The sequence below is a fragment of the Ischnura elegans genome, chromosome 8, assembly GCF_921293095.1.
Source record: "Ischnura elegans chromosome 8, ioIscEleg1.1, whole genome shotgun sequence".
NCBI classification, from domain to species: Eukaryota; Metazoa; Arthropoda; class Insecta; order Odonata; family Coenagrionidae; genus Ischnura; species Ischnura elegans.
The window spans coordinates 62,218,766-62,240,345 of record NC_060253.1 but is presented as its reverse complement, the minus strand read 5'-3'; the positions used below and the strand labels follow the sequence as shown (position 1 = coordinate 62,240,345).

At 38.9% G+C, this 21,580-nt stretch overlaps 1 long non-coding RNA gene and 1 other non-coding gene across 2 annotated transcripts; both read right to left on the bottom strand.

Annotated features, from left to right (window-relative positions):
* Positions 1-8,802: 8,802 nt before the first annotated feature.
* Positions 8,803-11,329, bottom strand: LOC124163895. Its single transcript, XR_006865868.1, has 2 exons — positions 10,961-11,329; positions 8,803-8,960 (listed from the first exon to the last, which is right to left on the bottom strand). It is a non-coding gene; the product is annotated as an uncharacterized LOC124163895 (long non-coding RNA).
* Positions 11,330-21,153: 9,824 nt separating this feature from the next.
* Positions 21,154-21,225, bottom strand: Trnam-cau. Its single transcript has one exon. It is a non-coding gene; the product is annotated as a tRNA-Met (tRNA).
* Between the last annotated feature and the right edge of the window lie 355 nt (positions 21,226-21,580).

Here is a 21,580-nt window from a genome sequence, read left to right as displayed (position 1 = left end):
CAGATTTGTCCCGCAATGGATTACAATTGAAACAACGGCTCTTCTGCGCGAACCCTTGGCTCGATCAAGTGCAGGAAGTACCACAAGAGAGCAATCCATTTCGCCACAGACGTCCCCCTCGAGAAACTGAACGACTTCTCTCAGTGATTAATCGACACCAATCATGAATGCGCTCCTATATGCGAAAGATCCGACATTTTTTGACGCCGTGCCGAATCGTGTTATACCAATCGCCCAATAAATAACGCCGCATGACAGATTCAGCGCTTTCTCACCACAATAATGTGAGAACCGGTAAAAATCGGAAGGCTCGTGGATGGATTCCGCGTTTTTTTCTGAAAGAAGAGGCGTAAGAATCCATTTGTGCTCGAAAAAAAAGGTGAAAAAATTATCTGAACACACTCGGATGAGCAAAAAGAATCGGGTCAATGTTTCGCGAAGGCGAGCATCACGAAAACATCATCAAGCATGCCTCGGGAGGGCGATAAAATGATCCGAGTCTTTTACAGAGAGAGTTGAGTAACATCGGGACGGGATGGAGAGCCATTGATCTCTTCTGAATAGCTCACCGAAATGAATAAAAAGAGAAAAAAAAAACTTGACTGAGGCTGTTCGGTCTTCAGAGCGACGGGAGATATAGTTAGATAACCTTGGGAGATACGCGAGCCGTTGTGGGTGGTTGGTATATTAAAAAAAAAAAGAGATTGAACCCAGCCGAAAGTAAAAGTGACTGTCTCTCCCGGTTTCTTCGAAGGGAATGAGTGAAAGACCAGATCTTTAGCTAGTGATAAGGAGAAAGATTGAGGAACGGACGCTCCAGGTCTTGGTTAGAGCGATTTCCCAAGGGTTTAAGGAGCGTTTTGTCCCGTAAGTAGGCCGTCGTGGGAAATGACGCGGAAAATTAAAAGGAGATTGTGCATCGACGCCTCGAACGGAAAATCTATCGAAAGAGGTGTTAAATGGGAGCAAATACGACTGATCGAATCGATTCCACGACTCGATCGAATGCCATCAGCTAGGAGTGATTTATCGCACGTCGATTTTGCGATGACGTGAGTTTTCTTGAGAAAAGGTTTGATAGCTACGGAGGCTTCCGCGGTGATTAAATTTATAATTGTTTTTCGGGTTAACACCGAGTCGATTCATTTTGATGGACGACAGTTTCGGGCGCGGGCGAACGTTGATTTTTTTTCTTGGATCCCATTTTTTTGGCAAAAGACCATGGATTTCAATCAGGGATTATTTGGCGATGTGAATATTTGCATTGTTTTAGTTTACGCCTTAAATAGGATGTATAAGCCAAGTCCACCAGCAGCCAAAAGGGTTTATGCACATATTTACAACCTGCTACACACTACAGTCCCCCTATTGTATGGTATAGGGACTAACTCCAGATTGAAGCGCTGGATAACATAAAGAAGAAGATACTAACTATCAAAAGTAAAACGGTACGTCGGACCTGAAAACGGGAACTGGAATGCGCCTGAAACCAAATGAGTCAACACGGCACTAACCCGAAAAAAAAATTATCAATAGGCTTGATAATGGAAGGCTTGTAATTCATCAGGGCGTAAGTGCCATTTTACTTTTTTTAGTCAGTAGCTACATCTATTTGTTATCCAGCGCTTTACTGTTGAGTTAGTTTCTATACCATTCAATGGGGACAGTAGGATCTAGAATGATGTCAACTACTCTAACGGAAAATATATCGAAGGAGGTGTTAAATGGGAGCAAATACGTTTGTTCGAATCGATTACACGACTCGATAAAATGCCGTAAACTAGGAGAGATTAATCGACGTCAATAGGCTATAGAACAAATAGATTCAGAATAGATTTAGAATGTCGTATCATTCACGATCGATATGAGACTACAATGGCAGGGATAGGACTTACTAACAAGTTAGTTGACTTGTAGCGTTGCCTAATAACTTATGTATTCTTTAGTGGATGTTTGCGACTTTTCCTTGTAACTTGTAAATTGACTTATAACAGTTTTTCGCAGCATGTTAACGGCATGTGTTGCATGTCCTAGCATCATAGGTATATTGCCTCCATGGTTAGTTGGCAATTACTGCCTTTGAATGAATATGGAAGTATGATTCGTTACTATGAGTAGCATTTTTATGACCGTGTGCCGTGCATGTGGGAATTCTATTTCATGTTGCAGGCATGTGATTGATTGATTACCCAAAACCAAACACCCTAGAGGTGCCTTGCAGGGTATTACGTAGATGTGGATGAATTTTACGACCACGTGAAATGTCAATTTTCTCTTAAGTTAATGTCAAAGTATCCTCATCTGTTTTGTTATCCAGCGCTAAACTCTGGAGTTGGTTCCTGTACCATCCAGCGGCGACTTTAAGATTTAGCAAGTTGTAAATCTGCACATAAACTCTCTGAACTGTCGATAGGTTTCGCTTATAAATCCTGTAAAATCAATCCTATTTCAGGCGCTAACTAAAATCATTCAAGTATTTTGCATCGCAAAATAATGCATGCTTGAAATCTATGTTTTTATGCCAATAACATGGATTTCAACGGAAAAAATCGGCAAACTTAACTTCACCTTCCATTTTAAAGAATAGATTGGCAGGGAGAAATTCTCAATGAAATATTAAAATTTTTAAACGTTATAAGGATTTAAACTAAGGTCTCTTTCCTACCAGACTTCTTTGCTTGCATTTATACCTTCGTTCTGACAATATCGATCCTTGTTTTATCCGGGTTCGTGTCCCCGCCGAGTCTAATTATTTATTTCATGTTAAATGCCTTTCCTTGTTGTGTGTATATTTGTACTTGTGTATGACAGCTTAGAAGGCATTTACTTTATATGCAGTGCTCTAGGTGCTTTTGTAAGGACTCCCATGGTTGGTAAACTACGCAATCTATTAGGGACTTAAAACAAATTATGAAGCCAAATACTTTTCAGATATTGGAATGGGAGATAAGCTGCTGATCGAATTAGTTGGGTGCTCAGTAACGCTTGAATCCTCACAAATACTTGGAATGAAAATTTAAATTCATACAAGCGAGATACTTAAAGCTAGAGAGCGAAATATAATCGGGAGTAATTTTTGCTCGCAATCAAGAGAAAGTCATGTCCTAGATCTTAAATCACGATTATCCCCAGTTATTAGCTTTTTTGTACTCGAATTTCAAAATTATGCCGAAAAAAAGTCAATAAATACTTACGAGCCGACAAGAATTATTCGAGGGATGAGGATTCGATAATGTTTTCTTCAAGACGAGGTTTCAAATTGTTTCTGCAACCTGTTGGCTGCGCAAGATTTTTTTTATTCGTCCATATAAATTTTTACTGGATATAAGTTTTTTTTCGGAACACATGGAATTCATTTCCCAGTTTTGTAATGACCCAGTGCCATAACCAAGTGCTGCGGCCGGTTTGATCAAGTCAGCGGTTCACTCCTTCCACGCGCTTCGCGATACGCATTCCAATTATCAAGATCTCAATAAGGGGGCACTCGTTTCCGAGCGAAAATCCAGAGTCTGGCCTATAATTCACCTTGTTCGTTGAAATCTTTAGGGGAGAAATGCACCCAACCTCGCTCAGGAGCAAATACGAGAATCGTGCTGCAAATCGTCGGGAAAATTTGAGAGGCATTCTTATGCAACAAAGCCCTTGACCCTTCCATAAGCCAGTGTTCTATCCCTATTGTTTGTGAATGACCAATTACGATTGGATATTCGCTAACAATGGTGATAGAAAATGTTTCATCACAATAAGCTTTGAAATGCCCTACTGAAATCTTATAAGCGACGCCACATTTTTTTTGTTTGGATGAAGTTTGACTGGAGATAATGTGTATTAAACACTCCAACGTAGCTTAAACCTTTTTGTATATTCAATCAATATTTGGAATATTTTCATGGCACTCGGCTCATTTTTTAAAACAAGTTTGAAATACGCTGCTGTTAACGTTCGAGAAGCCTCCTATTTGGTGTTAAAATGACGATGACCTGATATTTAAAAATATATATTGGTATTATAAATTGTGCAAATTTAAATAGTTTCAAAAGCTAAAATATTTTAAATACTTTAAGTTTCATCACATAATGTATGGTTTTAGGAGAGCGCACATTTACACATTTTGGTTGGGTACCCTTTGCATTTGACCGTCCCTGTAGGCCGGCCATTTTTTTTATTTTTGCTGAGCATGCACAACTTTAAAATTTAACTCACACAACTCCAGAACTAATATATGTTTAAAATAATTTCTTAATTTATATATTTTTTGCAAGAACAAAAACTAGATCCAAATATTTCAAAATAAATCCGTAGAGAGACCCTGATTTAAATATAAAAACACGTAACCGGACCACTACCGCTGGAGTCAAAAACACGTACTTTTACGTGAGCGGACCATCATGTGCTAAGCTTAGAAGAAAAAGCGGAAGGTGGGGTAGAAATATCATCGATATAACCTGCATAAACTTCGATCATGTAAACAGTGGGTGGACTGCTAGGGTTACACATAGTTCTCAGTGTCAAAACGTTTTCACGAGACGCTTTCCCTGTGATTCGATGTAAAATTTTCAGGCCTTTAGTTGTAAACTAATTTTATGCGTGGGGAGTTCACTTTGCTAATTTCATGGATATAAAATGGCGCGAATAAAATTCATTATTTTCTCTAGGACTTGGTGTCCACAAAATTCCCACTCTATTTTATTCCTAACTCAATATCCTTGGAAACACGAACCATCACAGGACCGTGAAGCTTTAACCAAGTCATAGGGGAGCGTGGCACCCATAGTGACCATTTGGCAGCTGATCGCAGGGTCCCGGGTTCAAATTCTGCCATGTGAAGCCACGGGAAACTCCCAGGCGAAAATCCTCGTATTGCGATTTTTGGGTGAGTACAAATTAAACTTTGTTTTCCCAAAATTTTTTATTAAAACATTTCCATGGTTGCGACGGTTAATGCCATCTACTGAAGAGGTTCCCCCACTACGATCATTACGGAAGAGGATCCTCAAGTGTGTTGTCCTCTAAATGTGTTGTCAACCACCGCACATTAAATTTGGGTTTACAAAAGTCGCCACTCGCGTCGCTGACGGACAAAGTGATCCGAGTTTCTCGGGGAAATGAGGTATAATAAGGGGTGTTTGACCAAAATTTATACACGTGATGGTGAGATCTATCAAATGCAAAAGTTTTAAATGCAAATTCCTCGCAACCAATAATATAAAGCTGCAAAATATTGGAAAAAAATGAATCGCATTGCTCTTATCACCGCACCATGGATATTTTTGAAAACCGATTAAAATGCGACCGAATTGGCAGCAGAAATCACTCTACTATGGGATGGAATTGGGCCTCCTGTATGCAGTCCCCTTGCAACCCCACGTTCCCTTGGCTTTCACAAGATGGGGAAGACCCAACCCCACCGCCTCCACCCTCCCAACTTCCACCCATCTCCCTCTATCTCTACAGTTTCCCAACCCACTCCCTCTATAGTCTGTATACCGTAGGTCGGCTCACGGGCCCGCTAGCTACCTGAGTCGGTCCGCGAGCCGCGAGCGCGGTGGGGAGGAAAGGACCGACCATAAAAACTCTATGGGACCGACTCAGGCCCCTTTCAGACGGGAAGGCTTTTCGCCGGCCGCCGTCCACGGCCATGACCACCTAGATACTCAAGGCCTCCGCACTGAGTTGTGACGTCACAGCTTTGGGGCTGACGGACGGCCGGAGAACGACCACGGAACCCTGATCCCGTACCAGAGGACTGGGAGGGTAGGCGCCGGTGGAAAACATTGCGAAACGCTTCAAGAATAAACACGGAATGAATCTTTTGGCAAATGCACGGTACAATGCCTTCAATTATCTATTGGATTATTTGTTTGAGTTATCCTCCAATATCATATTCGCCTCAAAATAATTATCAATACGCTGAATAATTGTCAATGATCATTATTAATGTATTGGAAGACTATATTTCTGTACCTGACGGCTCTAAACTAGATACTAAAGAAGTGATTTAAGTACTTCAACTGCACTATTAGCGCTACAGTCATTCACCAAAACGAAACTTACGAATGAAGACGATAGCGGAATTCTTGCCAAATTACGAGAAGAATGAAGTTCTAGATATTGTTTATGAAGTTAATATCCATGACCATACCGTTAACGAAAAACATTAGAAAAGGGAAAATAAAGCATTAATCTCGGTATCAAGGCTAGCACTAAGGGTGCGATTCATAGACGGCACTTTAGGCTAAAGTATACTTTAGCCGGGCTAAAGTCTGCTTTTTCCGTTTCATAAACGCCACTTTAGAGGAAAAATGGCCGAATCGTCACTTTACCGTAAAGTGCCCAACCGGAGCTCACTTTAGGGCTAAAGTGTCCTTTACGGATGAATAAATATGGCTGCACCGGCTGTTATTGAAGTTGAAATATGAAGATATTTGGGTTACGGAAATGAATATGAACTAATTTTTTGGTGAGAACACAGCAGCAAACTGGCGCGTTTCAAGAAATAACCAGACAAGTAATATATGTCTTTTCCCTGAATATATATCGAGTCGGTATTGATGGAGATGACCCAATTCTTATATTTTGAAGTTTAACTCTATCGGTCGTGTGATAATTACAACACAGTAAGTGGTTGAACAGGTTGGCATAATTTATGTTGATTTTATATACAAGTTAATTGTTAAGTTCTTAGGTTATTTATACGTTCATATTCTAGAATTTTCCTTAAAGATACTTGAATATGATAGCAAAATTCTGTTTACATTGGCGTCAATAGCCTTCGTAAACAAAGACTTGATTTTCATATCGTTTGGCCAGCCAAATACTAGTTTCTACACCTTGCATTGCATTTTAAGCGTTTTCATTCAATATTTGCTTAATGTACTCTCCGTATGCCTCCATATCACGCTTAACATGTTTCTGTGATTGTGAAACTAGAGTCGAGTTTCTGTTTCGTTTTTCGACTATGCATTTGCATGTTTACAATGATGATATAAGATCTCGTCATGAAAGGCAGCAATAAAAAGTAAAACGTACTTTCCTTCGAAGGATGATATCATAGCCATATTATCAGCAGCAAAGCAATGTTTTCTCGAGGATGTAGGATTGTTATGAAATGTTATTTACACAGCATCACAGACTTCACTGACATTTTTACTGCAAAATTCGTGAATGGATACTCGGGTTAGGTATTCACATATGTCGAGGCATCTTTTAAAGTAGACAAAGAGATATTTATTGATATAAGTCCATTCTCACATTCAACATGTTTCATTGCGTGGCCATTCATTCATTGGTTTTGATGATATAGATATTCTTGACTGTACATTCTCGTCCATTTCTCTAGAATATATAACCCCTTAGGTCAACATTCCAAGAATTAAAATATTGGTAAGCACAAAAGAATTCAACAAACACCCATACCTCATTCAAAATATGCGTCCAACTGAGACAACCACTGATCGGTAAATCTTCAAATTAATTGGTAGTTTCAAGTTAACGCGAGAGAATTTCACTATTTCACCCACCTTCAATGAACGTACACCATCAAACTTCGACTAACATATAGTCCAAACAACCGTATGCAGTTAATCATAGAAAATGATCATAAAATGACGTGAAAATATCAGCATTTGAATATTTACTTCGCTGGGAACATCGAAGGGCATTACCAATGCACGAAGCTAATTAAAAGTGAGCTTTTATTCTGCCAACTCAGTCATTAACGTACAAAAAAGCTAGTGGGGAAAAGCTTTCAATGACGCAGTATTCATTTAAATTTGCACATAATATGAGAAAACGAGAAAATACAGCTTAATAAATCTTAGCAAAATACAACACGAAAACCCAGTCGCCAGAAACATGTTAACAAGTACGCATTTAATATCGTGTGTCATCTTTTTCTTCACTTTTTCGCAGCGTTCATTGCCAACACTCAAAAATTTCAATGCATGATCGAGACTTTAGGAGCTAAAGTTCCACTTTATAAAGTGAGATCCTTGGGACGACTCTGCATCGAACTTTAGCTAAAGTCTCACTTTGCCGTAAAGAGAGACTTTGTAAAGTGAGCAATTTCAGTGTCGTCTATGAATCGCACCCTAAGAAACCGTAAGATTTTTTATGGATATGAAAATATCATTTTAAATTTTCCCAACCTCGAAAACGGATGAAAATCTGTTGATTAAGGGTACGGAAGAATCGCGACGGAGAAAATCAATGAGGTCTGTTTAACGAAACCAAAAGAGATAATATATAGACTACTTCCTGCGCTAATGATTTTAAAATGGGTCAAAAAATACCTCGTTTAATCACATTGTTCAGTATCGAACGAATTATTGAACAGGTTCTACGTAAAGGATACACAGAACACAACTGTCACAGGCTTGTGAAATTTTCAGAATAAGAACCCCTAAACTCATTACATTCAGACGCACTCTGGAAGGGGTTAGGAATATCTATCAGAGTGAAACCAATCATTAATCAGATTTAACATCCCACAGAGCCAGACAACACTAGACCATTTGCTACCCAAATCATTTTAAAATGTGTGAAACATTTACCTCCATTTCTCACCACCAGCACCGAGGACACCAAGAAACCAAATGTCACTTGCTTGTCTGTGAAATTTTCAGAGTGAATACCCCTAAACTCAGCCCATTCACAAGCACTCGAGAAGGGTTTGGGAAATTGCCTGATATCTATCAGGGTGAAAACAATCATTGATCAGATTTAACAGCACCTAAGTTGTATCTCAGTGCCTCTTTCTTCTTATGAAGTAATTGCAGTTGGATAGAAAAAAGTCATTAAATGTTTTTATTGTTTTTAGCATTTATTTTAATGTCATCAAGAAGCTTACAAATCTTTGAACAGTAGTTTATGTGATCAGTTTTGTCTGCCAAAGTTAACACTTTATCGAATGAGTTAAGTTCCTGTCGTGCCTCCCAAAGGATTTCATCTTAATGGCAACCCTGGAAAATAGATTATCTTGTTAGTTTTTGACACTTATGAGCACTGTAAGAATAACAAATTTCTAAGCTTTCTGGCTGAGCAATGGATATCAGAGAAATAAATTGAAAGATTCGTGATGCTGTCATAAAATAAGGTAAATATTCTGAACAAATTACTAACTTATTGGACCGGCAAGTATCCATCCTAGTTACTAGGGGTCACAATAGACAGTCATCATGACTACCAAAAAAGTAAAAGCACCCTCTTTCTCATTTTTGACTATTTATGCAGCTTCTTAAAAATAGGGAGAACAAAGAGCATACATCAATTAAGTCATTGGAAACGACAGTTTTGAGAAAATGGAATTTTGATACCATTCGCCGCTCAATGCAACCCTATGGCGAGCAATCACCGAAGGACTCACACTAATGAATGAAATAAAACATTAATTGGTGAGGGAAGAAAATTGCTTATAAAATGGAGGTTGGAATGAAAAAAATTCTGATGATATGCTTGGTTGCGCATATTTTACGAGCACAAGTCCCAATATAGGCAAAGATAAGAAAACCCAATAAATGAAATCGGATGTGAGAAAACAGAAATGAAGCCAGATGTGAAAGATGCAAGAGTATGTGGATGTGGGGCATACATCCAAATTCGAGAGACATTAATTGGACAAAGGAAAAATGACGATTTTAAGTAATGTGAAAGGATAAATGCTTTGGGATCCTAAAACCTGAAAATCTGTGAATGAGAGGAATTGGATTTCTAATAGAAATAAGAAAATGGATGGCAAGATGTCATTTGAGGATCACGATAGCGAAGAAAAAAATGTGAAGCCACAAATTTAAAATTTAAAAAATAGTAGCAAATTGATCACGATATGTATTTTGATGACATATTTAATTACTATTGACAATTCTTCAGGGTAGCATTTAGTAATGAATGAGCCCCAGTCATCATACGCAGGATCGAGATGATAATGGAATGTGGTTAGAACAGATTAAATACCCTTTAATACATAATATAACTTTATCAGTAAATAGCGCAAAGCCAACCACTTGCTAATGAACGGGATTACGAATACGGGACAAGAATAAGGAAATTTTATATAATTTTGATGATAATTTAATATGAATAGTATTTCCGAAGCTTTTTTTTACTTTGAGATACAAGAAATTGACGTACACATAGCTGAAACAGTAGATTCTGATAGAGGGAGAGAGAGAGCGAATAATTCCAAGCCATTGAAATAAAGAAGTGTATGACAAGGTTAGATGATTCACATTTGAGGATCCATATGATGAAGAAAAAAAGAAGCGAAGACTAAATAAAAAGCAAACAAATAACCTATACACCCGCCTTATAGGGTAGCAGCTTACTTCACGGATTGCTTTCGCAGCCATTTTTCTGGAAAATATCGGTTAATAAATTGAAAATACATTAACACCTATCAATGCGATCAAATAAATAACCTTACCTTAATCACAACGGTACTTTTATGATGCTGGAAATATTTCTCGGCGTATAGTAATGATTCTAATCCATGATTTTGAACGACTAAAATTTATTAAAATTCACAACTTTTAAAATCCTTCTCTTGCAAATAGAACAGTTAGCAACAAATGCAATGAGTGCATGGCCAATATGTGACTATCGTTTTGACGATCAATGTAAAAATTAATCTTTGAATTCACGAAGGATAAGTCCAGGAAGCTGCAATAATTAATTGAGACCAACAGATGACCATTTCCTAACTCAAACGTTTCACTGCTTTCTATTCGTACGATCCCTGATGCTACATAGTTGATATTATTACTTTATTCGGTGCACATGTAACAATATAAGATCAAGCCAAGAAAGAATTTAACCCCAAAAAGTTTATGAGAAGAGAATGCATGTATCGATATGGCAGCAATTACCTCACGTTTAACTCCTCTAGTATAAAATATTTAATTCAATTATTAGAAAATATTCACTTTACTATGCTTAATTTTAATAGGGAAAAATAAATACTTACTCTTGAGTGCTTTGAAGGTTGATAATCCTTCCTTGGGATTGCATTCATCCACCTCCTTCTCAGTCCTTCCTTGGGAAACTGGAAAACACTCACTATCTCTCTCCCGTCGTAACTACAACTATATTGATGTACACAACACTTGCCTACTATACTGAAAACTTTTTAAACACAGCAAATCGATAACTTCACCACAATAAAAGCTTGAAAACTCAAATCGCTTGCTCACACTACAACAACAAGGATCGCAACTGACGCTACTCACATGTGCTCTGTCGCCTATGTGCCTATGATTCCGGTTTTTTCGCCAGCCGCAATCCTGTGACGTCAGAGAAAAGAGAAAGTTCAGTGCGAAGGCCTTGAGTATTTAGGTGGTCATGCCACGGCACGGCACCGTGACTTTAAATAACCATAGGTCGCTAAAAGGGTGTCTTCAGACGAGTCGAATCGCGCCGTGGACGGCACGGCACCGTGGACGGCCGCCGTGGTATCCACGGCTCCCATTTCATTCCGGCGTACGCCGTCCACGGCGTGAAATAAACACTGTGGTGTATTGAACTGTTCAGACGCGTCGACTTCTGCCGTCCGCCGTGTAGTCCTATAGAATTCAGAGTAGCGTGACCAGCGAAGAAATACGGACATGAATAATATTTCATCGTTCCCATATTTTAAATTGGCCGAAAAAATGGACAAATATGGTAAGTATATAAGTATTCCATTAATGTCGAACACGCACAGATAATTACAAAGAAAGTTAATATATCAGCAGCATAGATAAACATTTTATAGTAGTTTAAATTATTATTTTAAAATTCGCACGTAACCATGATAACCACTTAAGAACTAGAGAATAAATGTCGCTGATGGTCGTGCCGATTGCTTGCCGTAGTGTTCTCTGTATCTGTATTTCTAGGCACGCCGTATCATGAACGGCGACCGGCGGGAAGTCGTCTCGTCTGAAAGCTGCCTACATTTCACGGCGCGGAGCCGTGGACGGCGGCCGGCGAAAGGCCTCAGGTACCTACCCGGCGGGTCCATGCACCAACCTACGGTATACAGACTATATTTCGTATGTCTCTCTTGAGAGTCACCCCTCTGGTACTTAAGATGGTGCCCCATGTACTCCTCACCAGAAAATGACGTTAACCGTCGAAACCGCGGTCGTTTTTTAATAAAAATTCTGTGGAAAAAAAAAACAAAGTTTAAATTATCCATCCAAATTTTCAATGAATTCCCCACATTATCGCTGGAAACCACCAACTCGAAGGGTGAGGTAGCCTAAATAAAAGCTCCTGAACTGGCCCCCAACCCTTCACGTGGGAAGTTCACACACTAGTGGTCTAGCCCAGGGTGAGCGCTACCCTCACCTAACCAACCTTCAGGCTGAATCGCTGAGTGATAGTGCGCACGTATGCGTCTCGTATTCCGTACAATTCGTTTCCACATTCGGTGAATAATGCATAGATATGGATATCACGCAGTGGTCCACCCGAGGAATTGAACACATTCCCATCTCGAGAAAATAGGGCTGCCAAGCTATGTCGCAACCAACTTAAGGGTCGTACTGCGTTTTCGAAAACCCAACCCGACTCGGCGACGGCGCACCCTCGCTTAACCTGTTGTAATGCACCGGCTCAAATAATAAAAACGGGCATGAGTAACTGTTCTGGGACGACTTTTTAATGTTTCGTCACTGCAATGAGACCGAATTGAGCGAGGCAGCAATAAAATAACGAGCGCGTGCTACGCCCTCTGGTACCAAGGTGCACGTTCACAATTGCATGTTAATGCACCGCCTTTTATTTTTTGACGCTATAAGGAAGTCGTCTTCGGGAGATTTGGGCGGATTCCATCAGTCGGTGCAGCATGGCGCCATGCATTTTCTGTTTTTTTCACTGTTGAGTGACACGTTTTCGTTGCGTAAACACTCTGATGTTGAGCGTTTCAAAATACTTATTCTTTGACCAAGTATCGTTTACGATTTTTTTGCAAAGAAATATAGCTAGGTACCATAAACTTAGAGAAGAGCGAAATTCGTGGTGAACCGTGGGCCATGCAACACTCACCATGATGGAATGATTGCAAAAAAAGATATTTGCCTTAAAAAGTCCAGTTATAGCAGGAATCGAACAAACATGGACGTTACTGTTGAAAAAGGTACAAGATATTTAAACAATGGAGTTGATGTAGAATCTGAGTTTTTCCCGGCGTATGCTCTGCAGGAATATTTCTCGGGTTTCCCACCGGGTGTCGTATCGGGTTGTAGTTCCCAACGTTTCCATGACTAACCCCTAATGATTAACCCCTGATAACGATGACGGACTTAGTCGTGGAAACGTTGGGAACTACAACCCGATACGACACCTGGTGGGAAACCCGAGAAATATTCCATGGAGTTGATGGCTATTTTCAGAAATGGATAGTAATGATAAACGGTATTAATTTTCCCCGTTGAATTATATTCAGGTATTCTCCTCGGGATATGCACCAGATTATTGTAGTAATATTGGCCGGCGTTCAGTGAACGGCATTTTTCAATCATCGAGTCGTGTGACTGCCTAAATGCTACATTTTACATTGAAGTGAAACGTCACACTCCACACGCCTTAATTATGGAAAACAAGTCGTTTTCCGAATCGTCGGAAAATATGACTGCAATGGCCTGACTTGATTTATTTCTTTAACCTGGCCCAGTTGAGGCCACAAGCCGGCATGGAGTGATAAATATAGCATTCAAGGTTATATTGACGAAGTTTGTTCATCTAAAGAATTTTATGCTTTACCAATGAAAGAGAATGATCAACAAATATTGAGTTTATGCAACCCGAATGCCACCGAAATTGTCTGACAGGTGGCGCGCGCTCATTTTCGATGCGATATCCCGGGAACCAAAAGGCAGAATTGAAATATATTGGAGTTGATACTCTGCAAATGTCTAACGAGTCGCTGTAGAAGACAAAAAATCGTGATAGTATAATCCGAGAGAGACATCATCTTAAGATACGTCCGAAAAACGCCTAAAAATACCAAAATTTCAAAATGTTAAGTGCTTTGCGGCACGTTTTCCCGGTATCCGATTGCAAAAATATATTTCATGACTTATTTTATCACCGAATAGAACAAAAATGGGGGTTGTCCCAAAACAAATTTGAAAGCTTTAAAAATAAGGACCACCCTACTAAAACTGTGATTGGTCCCTAAACCGTGTGAGTAGAACGACGGAAAGCGGAGTATCCGAAAGGCTCGTCAAAACAATGGCTGTTGATGGAAACTGTGTTGTAATTGAAGGTTTTGGAAAGATTTATTAAATGTTTTTTTCCTGCACGGAGACCAAAAACAGGAGCAATAGGGTAGTTTCCTTCATCAAAGAAAATGAAAGGCATTGATTGCGATTCGATACCCACCATTAGTGTATTCATAATATACAAATTATTTCGTTTTTGCAATACCGGTTTAGACGAATGGCAATGGTCAATTTTATCCTCATTAGAAAAAGACCAGATTGGCGCCCATACGATGCCACTCCACGTGCAGTCACAGGGACCTAGTTTCTACACGAGAGGATAGGAGTTTTACATCATCTGAGATTACCAATGTATGCATGAGACACAGAGCTCAGGGAAACATGTCTTAATAATCACCTATTAAAACTGCCTAAGGTCGGTAAGTTTTCTTCGTTTAATAAGGCATTAATAATCCTTATTTAAGCCAAGCGCTAGCCAGCTAGCAGGGTACTCTGCTACCTGCTAGCATCCTGCGTCGTATCAGCGCTCAAAGCCTTGCCCCAAGGTCACCTCACTTGCGGCAGGGAGAACCAGAACGATGTCACACGGAGTCTTCCCAGCATTCACACTTAGCCGTCGCGTTTTCGCGCGCTTGAAAATTTTCACTTTTCATTTATTCGCGAAAAATAGATGTCGCCATTAAAAATATAAAGGCGTGAAATACATACTCTGAGAGTAATAATCTTTCGATTTAGGCAATGAAAAATAATAGGAAACCATCCTATTGGAAAGAGCGCGCTCTTCGCCCTAAGACCAAGTTGCACGTGATCTGGTGGATTTGAAAGCATCGATTTTATTTTTGGCAGTAGGTAAGGAAATCTCAGATAAGGGAGGATGTCTGAGTTCAGCACAATGTGATGCAATGTATTCTTCGGCGTTTTCACTGTGAGTCACTTCTTTTCATGAAAAGTTTCGTAAACACTCGGATATTTAGCTGCCGCAGTTTTGTTTATAAATGCGAGTTGACGTGCCAGTGGCGACGTTCAGTTATTTTTACTGAATAATGCTGGGAATCTGAGAAAAGAACAAAATATAGTGGAACCGATGTAGCATGCGATCCTCTAAAATGCTTTGTATCCCGTTGATAATAATCGCAAATATTACTATAAAGGGTCATAAACTTGTATAACTTAATGGATTTATATTTGCTAAAATGGACGACCCCGGCTTGGAAACCGAAAAAATGAAAATACAGCGTAACTTTCATTTTAAGGTGTTTTTTTAATAAAAGATACGGATTTAACTAAAATGAAGTTACGCGATACGGTTTGTAATTTTTCCAAAGGAACTAAAAATGCCTTGTATGTTTGTCCTCAAACCTACAGTGCCCTTCGATCTAAGATACCTGCGCCATTTGCTTGAAAGCAATCTTTTTTTTAGTATTCCTACAGGATATTTTCGAACTTAATCACTGAAGAAACCTCGAAATGATAATGCTACATAATAATACTGCGGTTTCACAACGTGGAACCGTTCTCTGCGAGGAGTTGGTTAACGTGTCTCCTCATAATGTTTTTCCGTAGCTCAATCTAGCAAGAGGACTTTAGAATTTTCATTTTACTACATCGATACCTCGGCTGAAAAAACGCTCAACAATCGCCCACTGAATCAAGTCCGCTCATCTAGTAGCCAAACAATACGAATCCGCTCAGCTAGCAGTATCCGGAGCATAAACGCTCACCTCTAAGGTTGGTGAATAGGAGATGAGCGTTTATGCTCCGGATTTGATTCAGTGGGCGATTGTTGACTTGTTTTGCAGTGGAGGTATCGATATTAATTATGAATTCTTAATCCATTATCATTCACCGTTTGGTATATATTCTCAGTCAAAAAAATACTACTTCTACTTGTGACGCACACTCATGATGCTAAAAATCAAATTTTGGCTGAATAGCGTGTACATTAGTCAAACAATAAATTTCTCTGTTTAGCGTAACACTCATTAAAAAAAAAAAGCATTTGAGGTCCAAAAGCTTAATCCGTGTATATGTGCCCCGGTCATAGGCGCCGACTCCATGGGGCCTGAGGGGGCTCGAGCCCCCTCAATAATTCGTTTGGGGGGGCGGAGCCCCCCCCCCCCCCAATAATTCAAGAAATTAATTAAGTTATGTTATGCTTTGTAAAATCACAAAAATATATTGGTATTTTTTATTTTCCTTGTTTGACGATAGTTACCTTTTAAAATAAATTCAGTGATGATATAAAACAAATAATTATTACGGTATTAAACAGGTTAACTGAAAAAAGTGGTGTGAATCGTGATAGTGTTTCGGGGCTGTGACATACTTTGAACTTTTCCCGGTGCGTGAACCTTCGGGTACAAACTGGCGGGCCTAGAGGGATGTAAGCTGCCTCCCGGTTGATTTAAATGGAAGAATGACTAATTTTATAAGAATGGAAGAATGACATAAAAAATGTGTCAGGCTTGTAGAGTTTCCCGAAGTGTCGAGTTATAGAGAGTCGAGTTTTCGGGGTTCTAATATTGATCATATGACCCCTCGAAAAGGTTTTTAAAAAACTTTAAAACTCACTATTTTTCATCTAAAATTTAGAAAATTTCCCGAGGCAAGACCCGCGGTATGGGCCCCCCCAATATTTTTTATAAGTCGGCGCCCCTGGCCCCGGTCTACCCTACCTGAGTCCCGGCGAAATCTCCACTTGCACGTTTTATTTCTGTCACAGTTCTTGACCCATTTTAATGGTATGCATTGATTCTCCATCCCTCAGGTATTCCTCTCTTTATAGCTTCTTGGGCACGCTGCTCCGCTGTATTAGATAAGGAGCATTTTATTCTGTCGTGATTCGAGTGTTGGCATGTTTACGAGTTTCTTCTCCTAATAATTTTGTGCTACGGCGTGTGTCGTACTTTTATTGCGATCCGTTCGATGTAAAGCATTTGCCGAGACGGGACGGCTGCACGACACAAAAAGACGTGAGGAATTTTCCAACTTTGTCCCCAAAGAAGGGCATCTCCGTTGAAGGATGAGATAAGTTTGGTATGACAACGTTTTATGCCGAGTTTTATTAATAGACGTTCTTAACTACAGGAATGAGGTTCAAATGCCATAAATTCGTAAAAAATAACGGTAAGTATATTGCATTTGGCATCCGAATGAAGCTACTTTTATTGGAAGATTAAACGGGTCTCCGATATGGTGCAATGTTTATTTTATCTTTAAAGTTCTATTATAAAAATCAATTTTATAGCTTTCGCTAGAAATTTATGGTGATGTTTGAAATAAAGAAAAGTCGGATCGTGATTCAATATTAAAATCTTGAAATGTATATAAGTCGCCGATAACTCCGACCATGATTGAAAAAGGTAGAGCATCGCTCTAGAAATAATTTTGAACTCGGTCAAACTTACGAGCCTTAACTAATCATTTATTGAATAACCATTCTAGATTATTATAGACTCATGGAGTACAGTGCAATATTAGTTACTTGGAATGTAAATATCATTTTACAGGAACATGCTCCGTAGAAATCGATTATTTGTACTTCCATATCATCATTTCCATCATAATTCTAATGAAATTAGTTCCAACGAAATTTTGAAGACTTTAACTTAGGCAAGAAATACTGTTGAATTTTGTCAAACTAACAGTTCTTTCCTAATTATTTACTGAAATTATTTCCTCGGCTTTTAGATATTTTAGCTGGTAAATATATCGTGACTGTAATTTTTTTCAAAAACGTATTTCTATGAAGTTATTCCTTGTTCTTTGATTTTCATTGGAATATAAAATGGAGAGATGAATTAATAACACCCATATTAACACTGAGAAGCTGGTAGTTTAATTTTCTCGGTTTAAGTATGGAGAATTTGTTTTACATTTTCTCCTGGATATTGGCTGAATTTTAAACTTTAACCCTCAGGTGGCAGAGGATAATAAACTTTTTATTTTTAAATCATTATGCGTAGTAGATACTGATTTGAGTCCAGTCTTTCCCCCCCAGCGAAAATATCGTCCGAAAAAATCTTTGGTTCGGTCCAACCATAATTACCTTTTTACGTGGCCCTTTGCCACTCACCATTAAAAACTCAAAAATAGATATAATTCAAAATTTAGTAGTTTAAGATATGCAGTATTTTTTCTTGGATCAATTGCTTTGAAAAAAGTTCAAGCATACTCATTGCGCGATTACCATAAAATTTCTATGCGGAAAGGAACTACGACATGATGAGGTCCTCACGTGAAAGTGCTTTAAAATATTCTTGGGAATAGTTAAGTAGGCGGCTCATCAAGTGCTAACGTTCTCCACATTCGATTCCGAGTAGAATGAAATCTATATCTTCCTTGTATAACCTTATCCCATTGGAGTTGAAATGAACACTATCCCAGATGGTGCGAGTGAAAGGCATCGGAAATCGATACCGAAACGCCTTTTTATTCTACGAAATCGCATTTGTTCATCATCCAATGGTTCATTATTCGTGATACTATATTCTTCCACCACGAATCAAAGCTCTCTCACCCGTCTTACAGTTGGCGTTATGAAATTCAAACATCCCTTTAAGAGCATGAAGAAAGACAAAACGAAACCTATGGTTATAATGTTTTGGAGATCAATTGGATGCTTTTCTCTTACATCACTCCGGCGTATTTCGACTTGCGGAGTCTGTACCTTACAATTTGTTTAGGGTCGGTATCCAGTGAACGGTCAAATCGCCGAGCAGAACTGTGTTTTACTAGTTAATTACTTCTGAAATGTTCCCTTATGCCCTTTCATCAGCTAACATCATGAAAATTCTTATTCAAACATCCCTTTTAGAGGTTGGATTGTGAAAGCGTAACATATGGTTATTATATTTCAGTGTGCTATTGGGTTTTTTTCCTGTAATAATACTCGGCCCTTATTCGGCTTGCGGGGGCTGTACATTACAATTTATTTCGGATCGATTTTCTAACGGTCAAGTCACCGAAAGAGACTGAATTTCATTCGTTAATTACTTCTGGGAAACGTTGCATTCTCCAACCGAGTGCAGTTCCCTATGAGTTCACGAGAGAGAAAGAGACGTTGCGTGCTCACATATAACCGTCGAGTGATTTTCAATCCACCGAGTATTTTCTGTGTCTCTCCCGCTATCAATGGGTTCGATCTTGATTCATTCCACCGCGAACTGCGCTGGAAATCTATCGAGAAAGACTTACAAACATAATACATAGGAGCGGCTGGAGGGCAGTGGGCAGCGAACTTTTCCCCGAGGAAAAATCTTTCGATGCAATAACCGGCTTTTGCCGTAATTATTTCTTCTAAACGTGCCAAATTATCTAACTATCTGCTGGCAGGAATCTGGGTTGAACTAAAAAGGCATTCGCGGTGATGTGTACTCTGGAATAGATTGAGAGAGAGAGACAGTCCTTCTTTCGAGAGTTGTGCGTTACGAACGTTGAATCCGAAGGCGATAAACTGATGGAGGTCGTTGCTTGTGCAAATTGTCTGTGGGAGGGATTGTTCATTGGCTTCAGGAATCTCAGCGGACGCCGTCGGGTGTGGCTGAGGAATTCGAAAATAGTCCTTTTATCTCTCGCACTGAATGGATGAATGAAAGGTGCAACAGTTGGGATAGCTGAGTTTCGCAATGCAAGGAAGCGAGTTGGCTGGGTTTAACAAATCTGGAGTCAGCGAATTTAGAATTATGCGTGGTGGCAAGCATCAAAATAATTAAAATAATAGTGCACGCCGATCATTATTTGAATTCTATCTGACTCAAAAGTGATATACTAAACATTAATTACATGCATATTTAATTTTTTAATGCATAGGTAAGTTATTTAACCCCGTATGGAATAGTTTCAGGCTTAGAGTGGTGGAAACCCGATACCTCCACGATAAAATATAAACTCCAATAGTAATTTCCACACATTAATATATATTACTCTACTACTGTAAATGGTTTCGACACTATTATGTCATATACCTTGAGAATGACATAAGAGTGTCGAAGCTAGGGTCGGTAGTGGAGTTAGATTTAAACTGTGGAAATAATTATTATTACCATATACATCTTACACATACATATACATTGTGAATAGTGAAGAACATAAACAATACCATAATAGCAGCAACAGTAGGAGCTTTGAGTGAATCTCCCGTACCTACTCATTAGCCACTTCATGAGGCTGACTCTTACTTCCCTAATTTGGCAACACAGATAAATCACTCGCCCTTCATGTCGGTCATTTGTGTCATAATACACCATTGGCCAAGATCGTTGCTGTGTCATAGAAATCCATCATCTGCCACGGAAAGGGAAAGCTAATTATTTTATGATGGTTAATTATGTCACATTGGCTTTATTCTAAGTGTTTTAAAAGTCTCTCTTTTTTTCAATAAATCGAATACTTATAGGAGAATCCCACAGTACGCTGACTGTGTTCTCCAAACACACTTTCCTTCAACTACTTACCTAGAGAATACATATAGATTGTTATTTTTTACCTTGTCATAGGCATCGCGACGTAAGGAACTTCAATTTGTGCTTAAAATAAACTTTCTGGTTAATTTTTGTGTTTTTTTTTCCTTCAAAATGTTACGCCCTTCATACGGAAAATGTTTATTATTTCATAGTTTGCTATGATAAAATTTTCATACTTATAGAAAATGGTACTGCGTAAAGGGTAAATTTGTGTAAGCATTATTTAAAGTGCCTGTAAAGCTCAAAGAGAAATTGTGGTCTATCTAAATTACATTCTTAATAGCGCCTAGATAAAAAATAAATAATGCCTACAAATTCAATGCCAATTAAGAGTTTTTTTAAATGGACATCAAAGCCAAAATATTTTCATTTAAGACCATAATTGTAACTAAAAGAGAGGCATATGCGTGTGAGGAATCATCATATGTAAATCAATTTTTTAGCTGTGGTCTCTCTGCAGCCCAAATATTTTTAATAAAATCGAATGTTAGCAGAGCGTGGTTTCGATCCACGGACCTCTGGGTTATGGGCCCAGCACGCTTCCACTGCGCCACTCTGCTCATGTATGCCAAGGGGCATTATAATTGCTTTTATCTTGGAAAAAGAAATTTCCAGGAATTTTCCCGAATGATGGAACAAACACAAATTCCATGAATCCCTTATTTTTCCGAGTTCGAGTAGCATATTAATTAAGTTGAGCATACTTCAATCCTGGAGTAAGATCAGTAAATTAAGCTACTGCTGATTTTGTCCTTACTGTTTATGTGGGATTACCGGCGTAAATGAAGATATTTCGTTGCCACTGTTTAGGATTACATTTGATTACGTTCACTTCATGAACGGTTTTGAGGTGTGTGGTATGTTGAAGTGACGGACCAAGAGGAATCCGCAGGAAGAAAACCTTTTGGCCCGGAT